At 47.0% G+C, this 19,286-nt stretch overlaps 1 protein-coding gene across 1 annotated transcript in view; it reads right to left on the reverse strand.

Annotated features, from left to right (window-relative positions):
• Positions 1–628, reverse strand: part of GSN (gelsolin) — a 49,504-nt gene extending 48,876 nt beyond the window's left edge. Inside the window, exon 1 of the mRNA XM_053656354.1 lies at positions 549–628. The gene's annotated coding sequence lies outside the window, so the exon portion shown is untranslated. The remainder of the gene's footprint in view (positions 1–548) is intronic.
• Positions 629–19,286: the final 18,658 nt, after the last annotated feature.

A 19,286-nucleotide genomic window follows, 5' to 3' on the forward strand; every position in this document is an offset into this window, starting at 1 on the left:
GCGCAGAGGAGACAGCTCCTCCAGGTAAGCAAATGCAAGATTTCAGACGAGTACAGGGAAAACTTTCTAACAGTGCTGAGTCCAGAAAGAGGTAGGAGGCTAAAGGATCCCCATCGCCCGGGACGAGCAGGCAAAGGCACTATTACCTTGCAGTCAAGGATCCGTGGAGCGGGTTCCCCAGCGGAGCCGCCGCCCACACCTTGGGCGAGCAACTACCTGCAAGCCGGGGTCAGATACCACGGGTGCAGCAGTGACCCCAGGCCCAGTTCCACCAGCTGCGGGGGCGGGATCGAGGTTGGCTCAGATACTTGGAGCAGAGCAGGGCCCGTGGGTGGGGCCCGACCACCCCCTACTCTCCCGCCCTATCCCCCCAACCCAAACTTCCTTGGTCCTCTGGAAGACGAGCTAAGAGAGGAAGCCCTTTTCCAACGGTACCCCAGGCCGAGCTCCAGGCGCTGTCGAGCTGGGACTGGGCGGGGAGGGAGAAGAAGGATGTGGATGCCCGAGATCCCCAGACACCCGGGGCCGTGGCCGCCCCCTTCCCCTACCTGCTGCTGCGGCGCTGGCGACGGCGGCTGCTGGGTCCAGCTGTGCTCAGCTGGTTCCGGGCAGCGGGGCGGGAGCGCTGCGGGCTCTCGGCGGGGATGGGCAGGGCGCGGGCGGAGCCGCCTTCGGGGCGGGGCAGCGGGGATACGGGTGTGGAGGGGGAAGGGACTGGAGGAGCACCGGCCCCTCCCCTCGCCCGGAGAATGGCGCCTCTGCCTTCAGGCTACAGTCGCTTTACCGACCTCTCGCTACTTGCCGGAGGAAGGCATCAAGCTCCCTCCTTTACGAGGAAACTGAGGCCGGGAGCACGCAGGAGAGAGCCGCAGGAGCCTGGGGCCGGGCTGGGGTCGGAGCGCCCCGTGGGCGTGGGGCTCGTGCCCTGGTGCACTAGGACCAGCGGGACGTATTCCAGCCCGGGCGAGGTCCGACTTGGGGAGGCGCAGCCCTCAGCGGGTGAAACCGGCTGCTCGCAAAAGCAGGGAAGGTCTGCAAAGAGCAGCTAGACCCACTGAAAGGAATGAACGGGAAGGATGATTCCCAGCTTCTTTCAGAACCAAGAAACAGGAATGCCAAAGCGCATTCTTGTCCCTAACTTAAAACAGTGATCCGTGGCTTTGCAGTCAGGCCGCAGGGTTGGAACTCTTGACACTAGTCCTGTAACTTTAGGCAAGTGACTTAACCCGTAAAAGTCTCAATTTCCTCTCTGTAAAACTGCGTCTTGGTGGGGCTGTTGGGAAGACTCAGTGAGAGAAAGACTCGGCACAATGGCAGGTACTGTGGGTTCTCTCTAAATGGAAGTTTTTGCTAGTGCTAGTGATGGCAGATATTATTTTAGGTGAGTCAGCAAATCCACATTGTCAGATGAACGCAAGGTACTGTAAACATGTATCCTTTTATTTTTCTCAACAGCACCTCCCATGCATTGGAGAGAGAGCCATTTGCGACAGAGGGGGTCTAGTACAGCTTCCCAACAGCAACGGTGGGTTGCCCCGGCTCCTGCAGCTGCTCTGTGGCTACAAGTCAGGAGACTCACACAACAGCAGCCTGGACCAGGTGACCGCCATGTCCCTTCTCAGTCTAGGTGCTGGCAGCAGCCCCGTGTTCTCAGCTGGGTTCAATCTCCCTCTAGCACACGATAAAATGCACCGAGTCAATCATTGTGGGCTGCTGGTGATCAGTCACAAAAGTAAAGAAGCAGGAACAGAGCACTCAGTTTCTGGTTTTCCCAACCATTGGCAGCCACGGAAGCCACAGGGCCTGGGGAGCCCCAGCCTGGCCCCCCACCCCCACATAAGGCATTACCACGTGCAGTTTTCATTCGAGGAGGTCAAGGCCTGGAGGGTTTTAAGTAGCTCTCGGAGTTCACACAAGTGACACCACACAGGCCTGAGTCTTTGGCCCTCTCTCCTTTGCTCAATGTCCTTTGTCACACTCTGTCGTCTTTCCCGACTTGGGAAACTCTGTCCGGTTCTACTTTCTCTCAGAACTAAAGCAGGGTGCCCACCCCCCAGGGAGGCTCATGCGCTCTCTCTGCCACTCTCTGCTTTTTCCAGAGGCTTCCTGGGACCCACTGTGGGGCAAGTGAGGAGACAAGCAGAAATGCAGACCATTCGCTCTGAGCTCTTTGATTACAATCTCTGGCGTGCACATGTCCTGTTATTATCTAACATATCATTTCCAACCCCAGCAACTTCTCCAAGGCAAAGATAAACCTCTAAATCTGTGTCTCCATTACACTGGAGAATAGCGTACTGGCACGGAGGAAATGCAGGAGAACACCAGGTCCGACTCAGTGTAGAAATGGGGAAACTGAGGCCAAGAGAGGTGAGGCTTGCCTGCATTCAACACTAGAAAAGCCTGCAGCCTAGCCTGCCACCAGAAAATCATTTAAAATAATCATCATGCAGAATATGAACAATGAAAGGATAGCAAAGTCACACTTATTAACAACCACTCCTAAAACAAAAGCAAACTAAGAGGACAGCTAGATCAGGAGTGGAGCCACAGAAATGGAGATCACATGGGGGGTTAGCAACAGGGGAGTGGGAGGAGAATGGGGGAGAAGGTACAGAGAATAAGTAGCATAGATGGTAGGTAGAAAATAGGGGGAAGGCAAGAATAGTGTGGGAAATGTAGAAGCTAAAGAACCTGTGACACATGGACATGAACTAAAGGGGGAGAATGTGGGGGGAGGGGGTGTGCAGGGTGGAGGGGAATGAAGGGGGGGAAATGGGACAACTGTAATGGCATAATCATAAAATATATTAAAAATAAAAATAAAGTAATCATGATGACAGTAATGATGATGACAAATGCTTATATTTGGAGGGCCAATCAACTTCCTAGTGCTTTGCTTTATATATCAGCATGTGGGTTTCACAGCTGGTCAAGATATATCTTAGCCTGACCTTTTAGTTAGGGTTAAGCCTGCCTTGCATGGATGCTTAGAAGTCCTTTCTGCCTTGGTGCCTTATTCTTATTCCTTTCTACACTCTTTGTATTCCTCTCCCCACTGGGTCTAGTGAAGCCCATCTGCCCTGGGTCTTCACCTTCAAAGTGAACGTCTTCTTGTTCTTGCGATACGGGTCTCCACGCATGGAAGAGTTCTGATGCGTCTTTTTGCCAGAAGACCACCTCCTCCCTGAGAGGAATTGGGCCACACCCAGGCCATGCAGTAGGCAATTTGGGGGTGCCTGGTCCCTCTTCTGAGAAGGCCTCTCTGCACCCATAGGGACCCATGTTTTCATTATAACCCCCACCCACCCCAAACACAGTTGACAGCATTAGGAGAAGTTACTGGAACCAAACTGGACTATCGGAATTTGAAATTAGAGTTTGGGACATAACAATTTTGAATAATTAACTAGGCCTATGAGGACTGGTCATCTCTGAAGGCTAGAGCCACCATTCTGAAGTGGGCATCATCCAAAAAAAAAGCCAGTGCGACCCTCACTAAATGTCTAGGTAGGTGTGGAGAAACTCAGTGGAGAAGGCTGGGCTGGCCAGGGGAGACCTGTGGATCTGTGGGGATTTGGGGGGTGCAGACCTCTCCTGGAGCTAGCTTCAGAAAGGATAAGTATTTATTGAGCAACGAATGCCTTATAGCAAGTTCCCAGAAGCACAGCACAAGACAGAAATTTTGAGCCAAGGATTAACTGACAGAGGCTCTCAGAAGAGCCCAGAATATCCCCAGAACCCCAGGCATGGATGCAGCTGGGCCTCAGGTCAGACCAGAAGCAGGACCTGAGTACTAAAGGAAACCCAGAAGGTACTCTCACCCCATCTTTCTCCACTGCCCATCTTATTATCGTTCTGTCTGTCTCACATCAGACAAGCACTTCTGCTTTTATCCGCAGGGAGGTGAAATCTTTGTCCGTGACCTAGAGGCTAACTTGGGTCAAAGGCCTACCTTTTATCCAGTTGACTCTAGCCTGAGGGGCAGGGTCACACTGTACAGACCTGGCTGCTTGCACCTGAACTTACGAATAGAGAGAAAATGGGAGGGAACGCCGGGCAAAGAAGCTTCACTGTGCAGAAGGAGCAGTCAGCCTTGGAAGGAAGGAAAGCAGAAGAACGAGGTGAAGAACAGGATGGTGTCTTCTGTGAAGGACACAGAACAAGCAAAGGTGTGCAAGGTGGAGGAAGACGAGCCTGTTATTGGCCCTGGCCTGGGCCCCTTCAGTGGTGTGCTAGAACCAGCTTGCAGAAGCTGCTTATTAAATTTCCAGGAATTTTTCTTTCTTTTTTTTTTTTTTTAAATTGTTGTTCAAGTACAGTTGTCTCCGTTTTCTCGCCACCACTTTCCCCTACTTTATCCACCCCCACCTCCCACCCTCAATCCTACCCACCTTTGGCTTTGTCCATGGGTCTTTTATACATATTCCTTTCAGGAATTTTGAGAGTTCTTAAACACAGCCTTCAACAAAAATTAATGTACATGGCCCTGGCTGGTGTAGCTCAGTGGATTGAGTGTGGGCCTGCGAACCAGACAATCGAGGTTCGATTCCCAGTCAGGGCACATGCCTGGGTTGCAGGCCAATTCCCAGGAGGGGACGCATAAGAGGCAACCACACATTGATGTTTCTCTCCCTCTCTCCTTCCCTTCCCCTCTAAAGATAAATAAATAAAATCTTTAAAAAAATTAATGTACATGAACTCATAGTCAAATAAATTATAAAATAAAGCTAATATCACCTCAAAGCTTATCATCTCAATATTTTTACTATAACGTTATCTATGCTCTTAAGGTTACTTTAGCTATTAATCTATGTATTAAAAATACCACATAATGGCATTCTATTGCACATCACTTCCCAATTCCACCCTCAGTAACATCACACTGGTAACCTGAAATCAGCCGTGGGGGCAGTATTTGTACCACAGAAGTCAGCAAAGGCTCCAGATCAGGGCTTCGCTTCTCCCTGTCCCCCGAGCCTGATGTTTAACATTTACCAGCACAGGACTCCCCAACACCTTGGGGAGTATCCCCTCCGCACGGAAGTCGCCTTTTCATGTGTATCTCTCCCTCACTGGGAGCTCGGAAAAAGGAGAAAGTGTGTTTGCTTGGTTTTCTAATACATCCCCAGTGTCCAATAGCGCCTAACACAGAATGGATGCTTAGGAAATTTGTATCGAATTAATCAGTGAGTGAGGGAAATGAGAGCTGAGTTTGATCAGACGACGTGAGTTGGGACGCGGAAGGACTCAGGAGGGGGCTGTGCTTTGAAGAGCCGCCAATCCTAACATCTTCTGACTCCCTGGGCGGGAACGTGTTTGTCCCATTATTTCAATGAGAACTTAGAAATATGGGTTCCATACGATCCCTGTCAGCTCAGCCATAAATCCCACAGCTGGTGAATTTCCATGTGGTTGGATTCCTAGCAGGCACGATTCCACAGCTGCGCTCCATAACAAACGCCAGTCCGATGCTGCCCAGCCTGAGCCTGACGGAACCGGCAAAGGCACCCAGACCCTTTTCTACCCGGCTCGTCCCTGCTGGCCACAGCTACACGCAGCCGGCCCTATGACAGCGGCACTCATGGTAATAACAACTAAAATTGCAATGATAATGACCACTTTTTAAGCACTTGTTATATGCTGGCTGCATTATTATTTCAACTGAGCCTTTAGGTTAGGTATAATCTTCAATATTTCAAATAAATAAACAGGTAAGTAACCCACTTAAACCTCCAGACCTGGGTGAGTGGTAAACTGGGATTCGGACAGGAGTCAGTTGCCAAAGCCCAGGGCCTTCAACAGCGAAAGTGAGAGACAATCAAGAGGAAGGTGAAGCCTCTTCCACGCCTCCCATTCAAGGTCAGGAACTACTTCATTTCACCTTGACAATGTTAGGGACTGAGGTTTGTCCCCTCTCTTTACACTGCATGTACTGATTTATGGCAAGCTGCTGTTTCTTTATATGGGAGTTATGTAGAGTTGTTTAAGAAATGGAGACCTATTTTAAGAAAGATGATAAACTCCTGTGCTATAGAAATAAAATAAAACAGTTGTTTATAAAACCCCTTAAACACACACCAAAAAACAATTTTGAGGCAGTGCTATTTTTGTATTCTTTTATACTGTACCCACAAAAAAGTTCATGTTTTCTGTCTTTTCCTTACTTATTGTTCACTTACTGCTTTTCTGAGCACCAGCTATATGCAAACCCAGTGCTTGGGGCTAAGGGCATGCAAATGAGTCAGCCATAGACTCAGCTCTGCAGGGCCTGTGGCCAAGGAAACAGACCTTTACAACAGGGTGTTATGGGAACTAAAACAGAGGAAGCTCTGGTGGGGATGGGAGGCTGGGGGCACAGTCAGGGTCCAAGGAGATGCAAAGGAGGAGATGAGCAGGGCCTTGGGGATGCCGTCTGTGCCTCATTTTCTTGATCTGATTATCATGTCCATCTCGGAGAGTTGTGGGAAAATGAAACTGTCCCTGTCACCTGCTTGCTGCAAAGAGTGGGGCATAGAAAGGGTTCTGTAAACAGTAGCTGGTATCATTGTGGAAATGCAGTAGGAAAAGGCACGGAAGTGTTAGGATGAGTGAGCATGTCCTGGAGTGTCTGGAATGCAGGGTTTGTGGACTGAGTTATGAAGATCAAACCAGACAGCAAGAGGATTTCAGGAGAGCAAGAGGACAATAGGATTTATGGGGGCCTATTCCAAACCCTATCTCCTTCAAATCTGACAACAAATTCCTCAGGTTGAACGGCTCTCACTCCTAGTTCCACGGATGGAGAAACTGAGGCTCAGCAAGGTAAAGTCACTTGCTTAGGGAGCACAGCTGGAAATGGCAGAGCTGAGAACCCAGATTCACTGCAAAGCCACTGTCTCCCACGTGGGGCTGAGAACATGTCAGACTGAAGGGTTGGGGCTGGGGGGAAGCTGCCAGAGGCTCTCCTGCAGGAGACTAACGCTGTTGGAGCCTGATCTAGAAGCTTCTGCTGAGGGACACAGGGACCCTACGGCCTTCTCCCAGCCCAGGCTTGCCAGGGATTTGGTAGGGAGAGCTAGCTTTTGTTCTGGATGAATCAGCCCAGCTGTTTCTGAAAGCCCCGCCCCACTCCTCTGGGCTGAGGACCAGAAGGCATTCAGCTGTTCCAGAAGGTCACCAGTGGAGTGGGAGGGGCCAGTACTTGTACATTGAACTGCAGCATGTACAGAGCTATATTATCACAACAGAGAACAATGGGCTTTTCTAAAGTTAATCTCCCTTCTCTCCTTTCCTCCTCTTGTACTCTGCTCCTCCTCCTTTCCCTTCTCCCTTGTCTTTTGGGCTTTGATTTTCTTTTTTCTCCCCTCTTCCTCTTCCTCGTCTCTCGCCACTGTTTCAGCAGCGGCAGCATTTTGCTAGTCTAAATATCCTCTCCCAAGGAATTAGGATCTCCAAGTCTACTCCCAACCTGCTTCTTTCTTACAGGATGATCCTGGCCAAGTCACACTCCTCTCAGCCTCCATCGTCTCATCTGCAAAGTGGGACAACAGAGGTAACGATTTCTGAGAGATGTTATGCCTGGCTCATAAAACCAGGAGTTTTGCCAGTCTCTGGTTCTACTGCACTGAGCTCGGCATGCATGTCCTGGCCCAAGGAGAGCCGGGGGGCATCTGCCTATAAGGTCTAGTAAACTGTCCTTCAAAGCATTTGACTTCAAGTCAAGTCACTCTAGGTTGTCTTATTTTACATCTGTAATGTGTAAGAATGTCTCCAAAAACTCGTAGTGCAAATGCAATCACTTTGAGTCTATTTTTTTTCAAACCAAACCACAGGCTTGAGAAACCCAATGCCTGATTAAGAGAAGTGTGATATTTTCTGGAAGGAGCTTTTGTCTTCTCCTGAAGGTGCCCATACTCAGAGGCTGATGCAGCCCCAGCAGGGGGCCAGTCCCCACCCACACCAAGCAGGCAATCTGGAGCATTGCTTTCTCCCCGTGCACCAGTCTTGCTGTTTTGACCCTGATTTCAGACAGATGACCCGACAGGCTCAGAGCCTGGGCAGGTGCCAGGTGTCTCAGGAGCTGTCCAGCAGCCTCACCCCTAGGCCCGGACCCTGTGCTCAGGTTCTCACACAGCCGTTCTCCGAGTTCCAGCCTGCCAGGAGCTCTGTACCAAAATGTGTCTGCATGTGCGCCCTTAGGGACTCCAAACCTCCTCCATTTTTATCTCCTGGCACCCTACCTGTCCCCCTGCAGGGTCAAAGGAGCAACCGTTAGGTAGTTAAAGGCGAGTTACTACAAAAGGACATTTAATTTCATCTTTCCCTGGAGTAAAAGAAGAAAAGTTAAATCTTCAGAGGGCAACCTGTCACCCTCTCTGTTAAAGTATACAACTTGATCGTAGTGTGAAATTCACGGATACAGTCTGTTTTTAGGGACCCACGCAAAGCTCTGGGAACCTCCTGTGCCAAGGCCAGGGGCTGGTGCGCTCCACGTTTTATCACCAGTCAGACAAATGCCAAGCTCCTGTAGCCTGGCCTTTGTGGCCACACGTGATCTGGACCCAATTTCTCTATCCACCGTCATCTCATCCTACTTGAACCCTGTACCCCACTGACCCCCCAGCAGATCCTGCTTTCTGTCACCTTGACACCTCCAAACCTTTGTACCCCAGTTCTGTCTCTTAGGATTGCCCATCTTAACCCATTCAACTCTTTCTCACCTTTGCAGACTCAGTTTTCGAGGCACCTCCCTGGCAAAGCGTCCCCTGCCTCCTCCAGAGTATGTAATGTTAGCTGGCCCTCCCTGCTCCTCCAGGCCCCTTTGATGACTCCATCCATAGCACTTCCCGGGCCATCCTGCCAAAATGAGCTCCCCTGTTCTCTTGTTCTTCATCCCAGAACCCTGTTAATTCCTCTGTAAATGGTGGTATTTGTAATGATTTAGTTACCGGGTTGTTTTGTGTTTCCCCCACTAGCCTGTGGGCTCCCCAAGGGCAGGGCCAAACACCTCCTTCTCTCCTGCCTGTGAAGGTGCCCAGCACAGCGCCCTGGACAGAGCAGACCCTCAACACACACACCTTGAACTGAAATGGCACTTTATCACTCTGCGTTAGAGTCATCTTTATGCTTCTAGCTCTACCAGCAACCCCCTGTGCCTAGCACAGAACTCGGCACACAAGGGGAGACTAGCCTGGAATAAGTGCATTCATAAAGGAATTAAATGAACAAAGAGAAGAACTAACGTGAAGGCAGGGTGAACAAATGATCACATAAAGGGATACCAAATAACCTTTCTGAAACAACCAGTTAGCTGTTACTTTCACTGTTTGAAATAAATATAAGCCTCCTGTCTTGCTTCTGTTCACTTGTACTGCTGAAAAAAATTAAGAATGGAGCCGGTCAAGGCTAACCTTTAAAAAACAATCACCACAGAAATCTAATGACTGGAGTAGCCTTTTAATGAATAGGCAAGACATCGATATCAATTTACATTAATTAGTAAGGCTAAGATACCCTCTCGAAATGTCTGCTTCCTTAACCTGCTAGATTTGTATCAAATATCACCTCTTGGTGTTTCCGAGTTTCATATTTTGAAAAAGTCTGAGTCACTGTAGCAACACTCAACTGTGTGTGTGTGTGTGTGTGTGTGTGTGTGTATAAAGGGGGAACTACTGTTTCTTTTCTACTCCTCATACAAAACTTCACCTCTGACACCAAATATGTGGGCATTTTTTCCCCACACCAACCAGTTCTGTGACACAAGTGGGTGACCTACAATTCAATTCAATTCAACACTATCTACCTGGAAATAGCATCAGATCCCACATGTCAAGGGCTCTGTCCCACAAGACCGTCCCCACTCTCCCTTCAGATGCCAATCTCGAGTCCAGGCCTCCAACACCTCTGACCGGCTATAAATCAAGGGTTCCCGTGACCCCTTCTGGGTTTCCTCACTTGCCAGAATCGCTCACAGAACTCGGGAAAACTATTTACTTACCAAGGCACCAGTTTATTACGAAGGAGGGAACTCAGGAACAGCCGGTGGGAAGAGGTGCACCAGGCAAGGTGTGGAGGAAGGGGAGTGAGCTTCCATGCATCTCTGGGCTGCCACCTCCGTGTGCTCGGCAACCAAGAAGCCTCTGAACCCCACAGGTCAGGGATTTTTATAGCAGCCTCATCACGTAGGCATGATCATTGATTAACACAATCTCCTGCTCTTCTCCCCTTCCCAGAGGATGTGGGAGGAGGGCTGAAAGTTCCAAGCTTCTAATCACGGCTGTCTTTCTGGGGAATAAACCCTGCCCTGCAGCTATCTAGGAGTCCATGAAGATTGTCTTCATCAGAACAATAAATGCTCTTGTCACCCAAGATATTCCAAGGAATTTAGGAGCTCTGTGTCAGGAACAGGGGTCAAAGACCAACTATTAGAACAAAAGATGTTGCTTTTATCACTTAGGAAAATATCACAGTGATTGTTCCATAATAGATACATATTTAAATGCTCATGGTATTAAAAATACAGTAACTACTTAAGTGTCTTCAATGTAGTCTTCAGTTCTAAGTAAAGTAACCATACTTCCCCAACCAACTTCCTAAAGTCAGAGCATAGCACCTGATATAAGACGGATGACGATCAGAAACTTTAAACGTGGGACTGCCCTAGAATGGGTTGCCAGCACACTCATAGTATTTCTATTTTTACATAGTTTGTGATCATCATATTTAAACAGTAATACACCAGGTTTTTTCTCTCATTATATTACTTAGCAAACATTTCTCCAGGTTGCAATAACCTCTTTACATTTCCTCCCCCAAAAGTTGTTACCCTCCTGGGCTGCAGTTTTCTCACCTGCAATCACATCATCTCCAACGAGGAGTCCCCCAGAGCTCGTGGGAGGAGGCATTCCAGTGAATTCGAAAGAGCACGTGGGCGTTGGGGTCACACACACCTTTGTGGAACTCTGGCTCTGCCGCTTCTTTGTTATGTTACCTTCAGCAAGTTACCTGTCACCTTTGATCCTCGGTTTCCTCATCTGTAAATTAGAAATAATAGTGCCTTATGCAGAGGGTTGGTATACGGATTAAATGGCTTTTAAAAAACGAATGTGTAATATTTAGTCCAGTGTTGCACGCACAGCAGCTCTTAATAAACAGTGGCTGCTACTATTGTTGCCGTGTTGTTACTCTTCACTTTTCCATTGAGCCATGTATCATCATCACTTACCCCTTACCAAACGGCTTCTATCCCTTCCTCTTATGGGTAATTCGACAATGCACATTCGCAGACATACAGCTTTTTCTTCCCCCCAAGGTCCCCCTTTAGATTAAACATCCAGGACGAGTCAGCGCGACCACACAGTCTTTTGCTGTCTCTGCCTGGTGAGCTCCTGATTCTCCCAGAGCCTCCCCTTTAGAGAGCCCTCCTGACCCCCAGAGAGAATGAATGTCCCTGCCGCTGTTGACCTAAAATGTCCCCTCCCTCATAGGCACTCCTAGGTGCCCTCCCTCTAATCCAACTTCCTCGTGGCCCCAGAAGGGAGTTCTCTTCGGGAAGGCAGAGTCTCTTAATGACAGGCAAGACTGTAATTTGGTAGAAAGATAAGCAATTAAAATATTTGTCATTCTCTTTGATCCAGCAATTCCACTTCCAGGAATTTTTTTTCTACAGATGTACTCAAAAAGGCACAAAATGGAATATCTAAGATTATTAGGGCAGCATTGCTTATAGCAGTAAAAAATGGGAAATCACATAAATGTTCATCAATTGGGGATTATTTAAATAAATTATGTAACATGCATGCACTGAATACCGCAGACAGGTGAAACTCTTTACGTGGTAAGATGGAGCATTCCCAAGCTATATCTCTATTTTTCATTGATAAAAGCAAGATACAAAGCAATGTGTATGGCACATCAGCATGTGTGAAGAATAAAAAAAACAGAAAGAAAAGATACACGTTTGCTTGTACTTGTGTAAAGCACTTTGGACGGATACATAAGAAACTTGCAGCACCGGTCACCTCTGGGGAGAGTATCAGTGGCTGGTAGAGAGGGACAGAAAGGAGATATTGCAGTGTATACCCTTTGCTGCCTTTGAATTTTGAAGCATGTAACCATATTATGTATTCAAAATAAGAACAATAACAATCAGAGAACACACTTTTGGAGACACCAAAATGTCTTCATAAGTGCTTATTGCTAAAGGGATGGCAGGAGAATTCATCTTCCGGAGAAAACTGCTCCCCTGTTAGGGAAGGAAACCTTCTAAGGGCCTTTTGGTTGTGCAAAGCCAAAGCCCGGAGCCCAGTCTGGAGGGGAAAGGTTCAAATCGTCAGAAAGTAAAGGGTGATCTCTTCAGGTGAAAAGGTAGTTCTGATTTTAAGTAATTCTTCATCTCCTTGGGGGTGGACGGGAGAGAAAGAAGTTGGGGGCATTGGGAAGTAGGCGGGGAGGAAAGGAAAGAGAAGGAGCTAAATAAGGATGAGAAACGAGAATGGGCCTCCAGCACCAGGAAGCTCTCCATGAAGGTGTAGGGCTGAAAGCTTTTAGAGTAAGTGACGGTTCGGGGGAGGAAGCCAAATCTTGCTGGAACGCGCGTGGCAGGACGAGAAGCCTCGGACTGTTTTCACACTAAAACCGTTTGCAGTCACCTCCCTTTTCTTGCCAACCTACCACAATTGTTTTTTCCTCATCTGCTGTGCATTTTGAACGTTGAACCCTCCCTACCCTTAAGAAAAGGGAAACCTATTCTTTTTGGTTTGGTTGTATTAATTGCTGATGAACCAGGCTCTAGATTTAATAGATGAACAGTTTTCTGTTAAAGAACTAGAGAAGATCACAGGAACTAGAAGAGAGAGAGAAGGAAGTACTATGGAGGAGGCCAGAAAAAGGGAAAGATTTTTTCAAAAGTAGAAGGAGGTCAGAGAACAGGAAGAGGAGAGGGAAGCGATAAGGACCCCACTGGCCTGGGAGTTAGTCTGGGGCAGTTTACCAAAAAGGAAGAAGACAGGAAGCTCAACTGAGCCAGCTGAATGCAGCTTGCAAATAAGGCTTCAAGGGACGTTGCTTGAACAACAAGGGGACTGGGCAAGAATTACGTCATTGTCACAGATCATTCAGCCATGATCGGCGAGAGAACCTCCTGTGGCCTGCACCAAACTTTCCCATATGCATTGTTCTTCTATGGGCAGCTGGTGAATAGGTTGCTTCATTAGCATTGATAACTCATTGGATGCCTGCCCAGCTGGACAGATGCCCATCCATACCATAGAACTTCAACATGAACCTGCTCCATTACTCCAGGTGACGTAATGTCCTAGGACAAAGCCCATAAGCCCAAGCAAGGGAATGGGGCCCTGGACCCAGTGCAGTGGGGATAAGAAAGCTCTGGGCGTCTGTACTGGTGGGGGAAAGGGAGTGAGTCAAGTAGGAAACAAACTGAACAAGCTTAAACCCTCCAGAGATGGGACAGTGGTTAATGACACTGCTGTTATGCATAGATAGGGACAATCTGGGTGGCAGTGTCTGGCAAATCTTACAACATTACTCAGCTGCTCAAAACCTTCTAACAGCTACTCTCTACCTCTAGGGTAAATGCCACAATTTTCAGCCTGGTGTACTAGTTAGGATAGGCTAAGTTAGCCTGCAGTAACAAGTTAACCCCCAAAGCCTAATGGTTTAACACAACATGAATTTATTTCCTGTTCATGGAACATGTCCCCTGAATATGCTCCACAGAATTATGCATGGACCCAGAATGATGGGGGGGGTCACTGTCATGGATCTACACCAATTAGAACACGTGGCCTCCTTGGTCACTGTGGCAAGACAGGAAAGCTAAGGGAGGGCTTGCTTTTTTATACTTTAGCCCAGAACTGACACATGTCACTTCTTACAGCATGTTGGTGAAACCAGTCACATGGTTCCCACCAACTGCAAGGAGACTGGGACATGTAGAGAGTGGATGGATATCTGGTGAGCAATAAATCTCAAAATTCTTAGTGATCTGGCCCCAGGGTCTCATCCAGCTTCATTTCCTGCCACTGCCCTGCTTCCCGACGCATAACCCACTTCTGGTCGTGGGAGTCTTCTCTCCCCTTCCCAACCATTGCCTCCCCTTTGCTTATGCTGGTTCCTGAACACAAAATGCCCCTTTTCACTTTTCCCACCTGCCAACACTCTATTTCATGGAAGCCCAGCTTAAATTCATTGATTTTTAGTTCGGCCACTTAGCTGTTTGGATACTATACTTCCATCGGCACTCAGGGTCTGTGGGACTGACTTCCTGGCACATTCACAGAGCCCGTCACCCAGTGGACACTAAATATTTGTCAAATAAATGCTCCTAACTTTAGAATTTCCCAAATAATACTTTGTCTTTGTCCACACCCATCTGCTCCCCCTCCCCCTCCCGTAGGTTGTGTGCTCCGGATGGTACAGACTGGACATTGTATCTCCATTTCCCTATTACCTACTGGCACTGGACATTTGTTCAGTAAGTGTTTGGAGGAGAATTGATTAATTCGCCTTCCATTTACTTTTGAATGGTGATTTAAAAATAATTGCAAATGAAATTAGCTGTGTGTGTTATCCTTCAATTTAAAAATTTACTCTAAAAATAAGAATTATATTTTAGAATAAGAAAATAAGAAGCAAAAAAGGGAAGTATTTAGAGAGTAAATTGCACAAACACAAAGGCACTTCTGGAAGATGCAATCACTGGTGTGTGAGTTTTGTAACAGCATCTGTTGACAAAAGTATTAACGTTCCTTTGTGCTCCAGTAACACTGGCCAGAGCCAGCGAAAGCAAAAGGGACCCCAAGGCTAGAAACATTCTGGCCTCAGGATCTATGGGGATCAGGGCTGTGGGGAACACACACAGCCCTCTTTACTTCTTTCATCTTTCTCTAACATATACTTATTATTCCCTCTCACTAAAATGCAGCTTTCTTTACTCCTCAGGAAAAAAACCATTCGAACTTGAACCATCAGCCAACATCTGGGAGTTTCCAATTCCCTCCCAGGGAGCCATATTCTTTGACCCAGTTTCAAGACCCCAGAGAAGGACTCTGATTGGCCCAGATGCTCCAATCGCAGGGGAGCAGAGCGGAAAGTCCCCAGGCGTGGCTGTTTTCCACCGTGGCCATGATGCAGGAACCGGGCACCAGAAAACAGGGGCTGGGAAGAAAAAGCAATTAGGGTTCACTGAAATCAGGAAGAGGGAGAACGACTGTGGAGGAAGTAGCTTCAGAGAGAGATAATATGGATAAATTTATATCCTCTGAAAAGAAGGATGATGAGGTCACATTATCTGGGAAGGAATTAAAACGTTAGGAGCCACATCAGAGTTGTCTCCCACTCTCCTGTGTATCTCCCTGCAGGTCTTATCAATTCTGTCTCTCAAATCGTTGTGAAATAGCTTCTTCATTGCCTCAGATGCTACCTTAACATCTTTGCACTGGACTGTTGCAACTGTTCTCTTAACTGGGCTCAGAGCTTCCCGAATAACCTCATTATAATTACCCACCACCAGATGGCCTCCAAATGATCTTTCTTACAAACAATTCCACCATGTTCCTACCTAAAATTCTTTTTTTTTCTTTTAAAGAGAGCAAGAGAAACATCAGTGTGTGGTTGCCTCTTCTGTGCCCCCAACTGAACCTGGCCCCAAACCAGGCATGTGCCCTGACTGAGAATCGAACCTGTGACCCTTTGGTTCACAGTCTGGCACTCAACCCACTGAGCCACATTGGCTAGGGCCCTAAAACTCTTTTAAAAGCCCCCATCACTTTCCAAGCTTCTTAGAACCACCTTCAAGACCCTCTTTGATCTCGCACCACCAGCTTCCTCTCCTCTCTTTCCTAGAAACCAGGACTTTCCTCCTACCCTTCCTACCAGCAGGCTATACTTTCCTGTCTTCCCAAGCATTTGCTCTCTGTTTCCTCCACCTGGGATGCACTTCCCTTCTCCATTAGCTCTGTCTGGTGATGCTACTTACCCTTGACAGTCCAGTCAGGTGTCCTCCCTCCTTCTGCAGTGCCTCCCACATTGTGTCCATTTTCAGCTGTGGATACATGTGTCTCCCCTGCTGTCTTCTTTCAGAAGAGTAATCACGTCTCATTAATCTTTAATCCCCAGTTCCAAGCCTAGGGTCTGATCACAGTAGGAATCCACAAATGCTTATGGGAGGATGTAAGGAGGAAGAGAGTGTACAAAGGAGGGAGTGTACAAAGGGGAAGGGAAGAGGAAGGGAAGGAAGGAAGGAAAAAGAAAAAAGCAGGGCCCTGGCTGGTGTATCTCAGTGGGTTGAGCGTGGGCCTATGAAGCAAAGGGATGCTGGTTCAATTCCCAGTCAGGGCATATGCCTAGGTTGCAAGTCAGGTCCCCAGTAGGGGACACATGAGAGGCAACCACACATTGATGTTTCTCTCCCACTCTTTCTCCTTCCCTTCCCCTCTCTCTAAAAATAAATAAATAAAATATTTTTTTAAAAAAAGAAAAGAGCAGGGAAGAAGGAAGGGAGGGAGGGAGGGAGGTAGAGAAGAAGGTAAAGAGAAAGAATAGATGGATGAATTACGGAAAGACCTAGGGTTCTAAGTTGTAATACTTGTTTTCTCCACTATTTTTATCTACTGCTGACTAACTTAGACAGGTTATGGCCCTTCTTGGAGGCTCAGTCAGCCTTCGTGAAATTACATCTGTCCTACCCAACTCACAGGCTTACTGGAGATCAAATAAAGGAAAGAATATGGAGGCACTATGCTCACTTCCGTGAAACTGTCAGTAATCATGAGTTGGCCATCACGTGAGCATTTACTCTCCCGACTAACTGAAGACTGCAGTCTTAGGGGACCCCACTTCACTGGTCAGAACTCCCTAGCGTTGTGGGGGGGCAGGGCTGGGGGCCTGAGGCAGCTTTTTAATGACTTTATCGGTGACTCATTACCAGAACCTTGTGAGTCAGATGGAGCTGACTTAGGGGTTCATTAGGATCACAGTGTAACAAGTGAGTATATTTAACTCATTATTTTATTTTGGATACGTTTGTACTCTTTTTAAATCTTGGGTGCTCCTTTTCTTCTGATTTAGATGAATAATAAGAGATATCCACAAACAGCCTTGGCTGGTGTAGCTCAGTAGACTGAGTGCTGGTCTGCAAACCAAAGGGTCGATTTCAAGTCGGGAATCGATTCCAGTTCGATTCCCAGTCGCAGCACATGCCTGGGTTGCGAGCCATGTCCCCAGTGGGGGCCACGTGAGAGGCAACCACACATTGATGTTTCTCTCTTTCTCTTTCTCCCTCCCTTCTCCTCTCTCTAAAATTAAATAAATAAAGCCTTAAAAATACATTAAAAAAAGAAATATCCACAAACAGGACAATATTAATTATTTAAACTCAAATAAAAATTTTTCTACTCACTTCTCTCTTAATCTCTTCAATCGGCTTAATTGAAAAGTGACTTGAGCCTAACATTGCAATGGGAGATCATGAAAAACCGCTTCGGTTTATAACTACTTATCTGTGTGGATCAAGATTTTCTCAAATCTATGTAACCAAAATAGAAGGCAGAGGGAAATGAGAAGTGGCACAGATGGAGGGCTACAGTTGTCATGTTGCATTTGTCCGGTAGACCAGGTGGGGCCTGTGCTAGACCTGCTGGCCTGGGAAGAAACAGAACAGTGTGGGACAAATGCGGGACCACGATGCAGCAAGGGGTCCCTTACCACATGGGAGTGAACGGGCCCTTGAGTACTGGCACAGGTTTTATGCCAGTGCCATGGCCTGAGCACCTCTGGTCTGGCTGACTCCTGACTCCCCAGGTTGACTGCATCGACCACGAACTTGAATGTGGCCCTGTGAAGACTCAGGGGCAGCAAGCAGCTGCATCCCCTTACTTGTATCCTGTCTCCTGTCCATCTTCTGCACTGCTTGTTTGCTTTCCCTACTCAACCAGTAGAACCTGGCCAAGTCATCATTCTCCCCAGTCTTTGTACCCACTCTAAACCTCACTGTTTGGCCTGAGTCAACTAGATAATGCAGCTCTGTTTGAAATCGTAAGAGATTGGAAGCAACCAATCAGTCTTCTATTGATGGCATTTGGGTTGCTTCCAATCTCTAGTGATTACGAAGAGAGCTACACTGCATAGCTTCATAAGTACATCTTTTCACGTTTTTGCCACTGCATCCCTGTGGTAGATTTCTAGAAGTGGGATTGCTGCATCCCTGCACACCTATCAGAAAGACTGAAATTGAGAGAACAAAATGACAATACCAAATGTCGATGAGGATGTAGAGCACCTGGAATTCTCAAACATTACTAGTGGAAAAGTAAAATGGTACGACCACTTTGAAAACAGTTTGCAGTCCCTTATAATGTTTAACATATATTTACAGTATGACCCAGCCATCTCTTTCCTACATATTTATTCAAGAAAATGAAAAGTATACTCACACGAACATTGTCTGTACCTGAACATTTATAAAAGCCTAATTAATAATTGCCAATAACTGGAAACAGCTCAAGGATCCTTCATCTGAGGGAGTTATTGTGACACATTTCAATAACTGAATATCACCCAGCAATGAAAAAGAACAAACTTACAGTACACTACATTATGGATAAATTTCAAATGCATTATTCTAAGAGAAAGAAGCCCGATTTAAAAAGCTACACACTCCGTAATTCTATTTATATGACTTTCTCCAGAGGATAATCCTATAGGGACAGAGAACACATCAGTGGTTGCCAGGGACTGAGATAAGAGGATGGTTTTACTTCTAAGGGGCAGCGTGAAAAGATTTCTTGGTAAAAGGCGAAAGATTTATATGACCTGAAGAGAGACCAGAGTATAAGATTTCTTGGGGTGATGAAACTATTGTACATCTTGACTGCTATGGTAATTATTCTACCATATGTGTTTGTTGAAATTCATAGAATTGTACATGATAAAGAGTGACTTTTTACGATATGTAAATTACACCTCAATGAACCTAACTTTTAAAAAAAGATAAGTGCTCAGGTAAAACTGCTAATCAGTGCCAAAATTCCTCCCCGCCCCCCCCCCCACGGCCCCCGTGGTAGGATGATTCATGGCTCCCACATATATCCAGATCCTAATTCCTGGATGTTACTTTATACAGCAAAAGGGACTTTGCAGGTGTGATTAAGTTAAAAATCTTGAGAGGGAGAGTATCCTGGATTACCTAGGCAAACACTAAATACAATCAAAAGTGGTCTTATAACAGGGAAGCAGGAGATTTTACCATGGAAGAGAAGCCCATAAGACGACAGAGCACAGAGAGT

The sequence above is a fragment of the Artibeus jamaicensis genome, unplaced genomic scaffold, assembly GCF_021234435.1.
Source record: "Artibeus jamaicensis isolate MK-2021 breed Jamaican fruit bat unplaced genomic scaffold, CSHL_Jam_final scaffold_1964, whole genome shotgun sequence".
In the NCBI taxonomy this organism is placed as follows: Eukaryota; Metazoa; Chordata; class Mammalia; order Chiroptera; family Phyllostomidae; genus Artibeus; species Artibeus jamaicensis.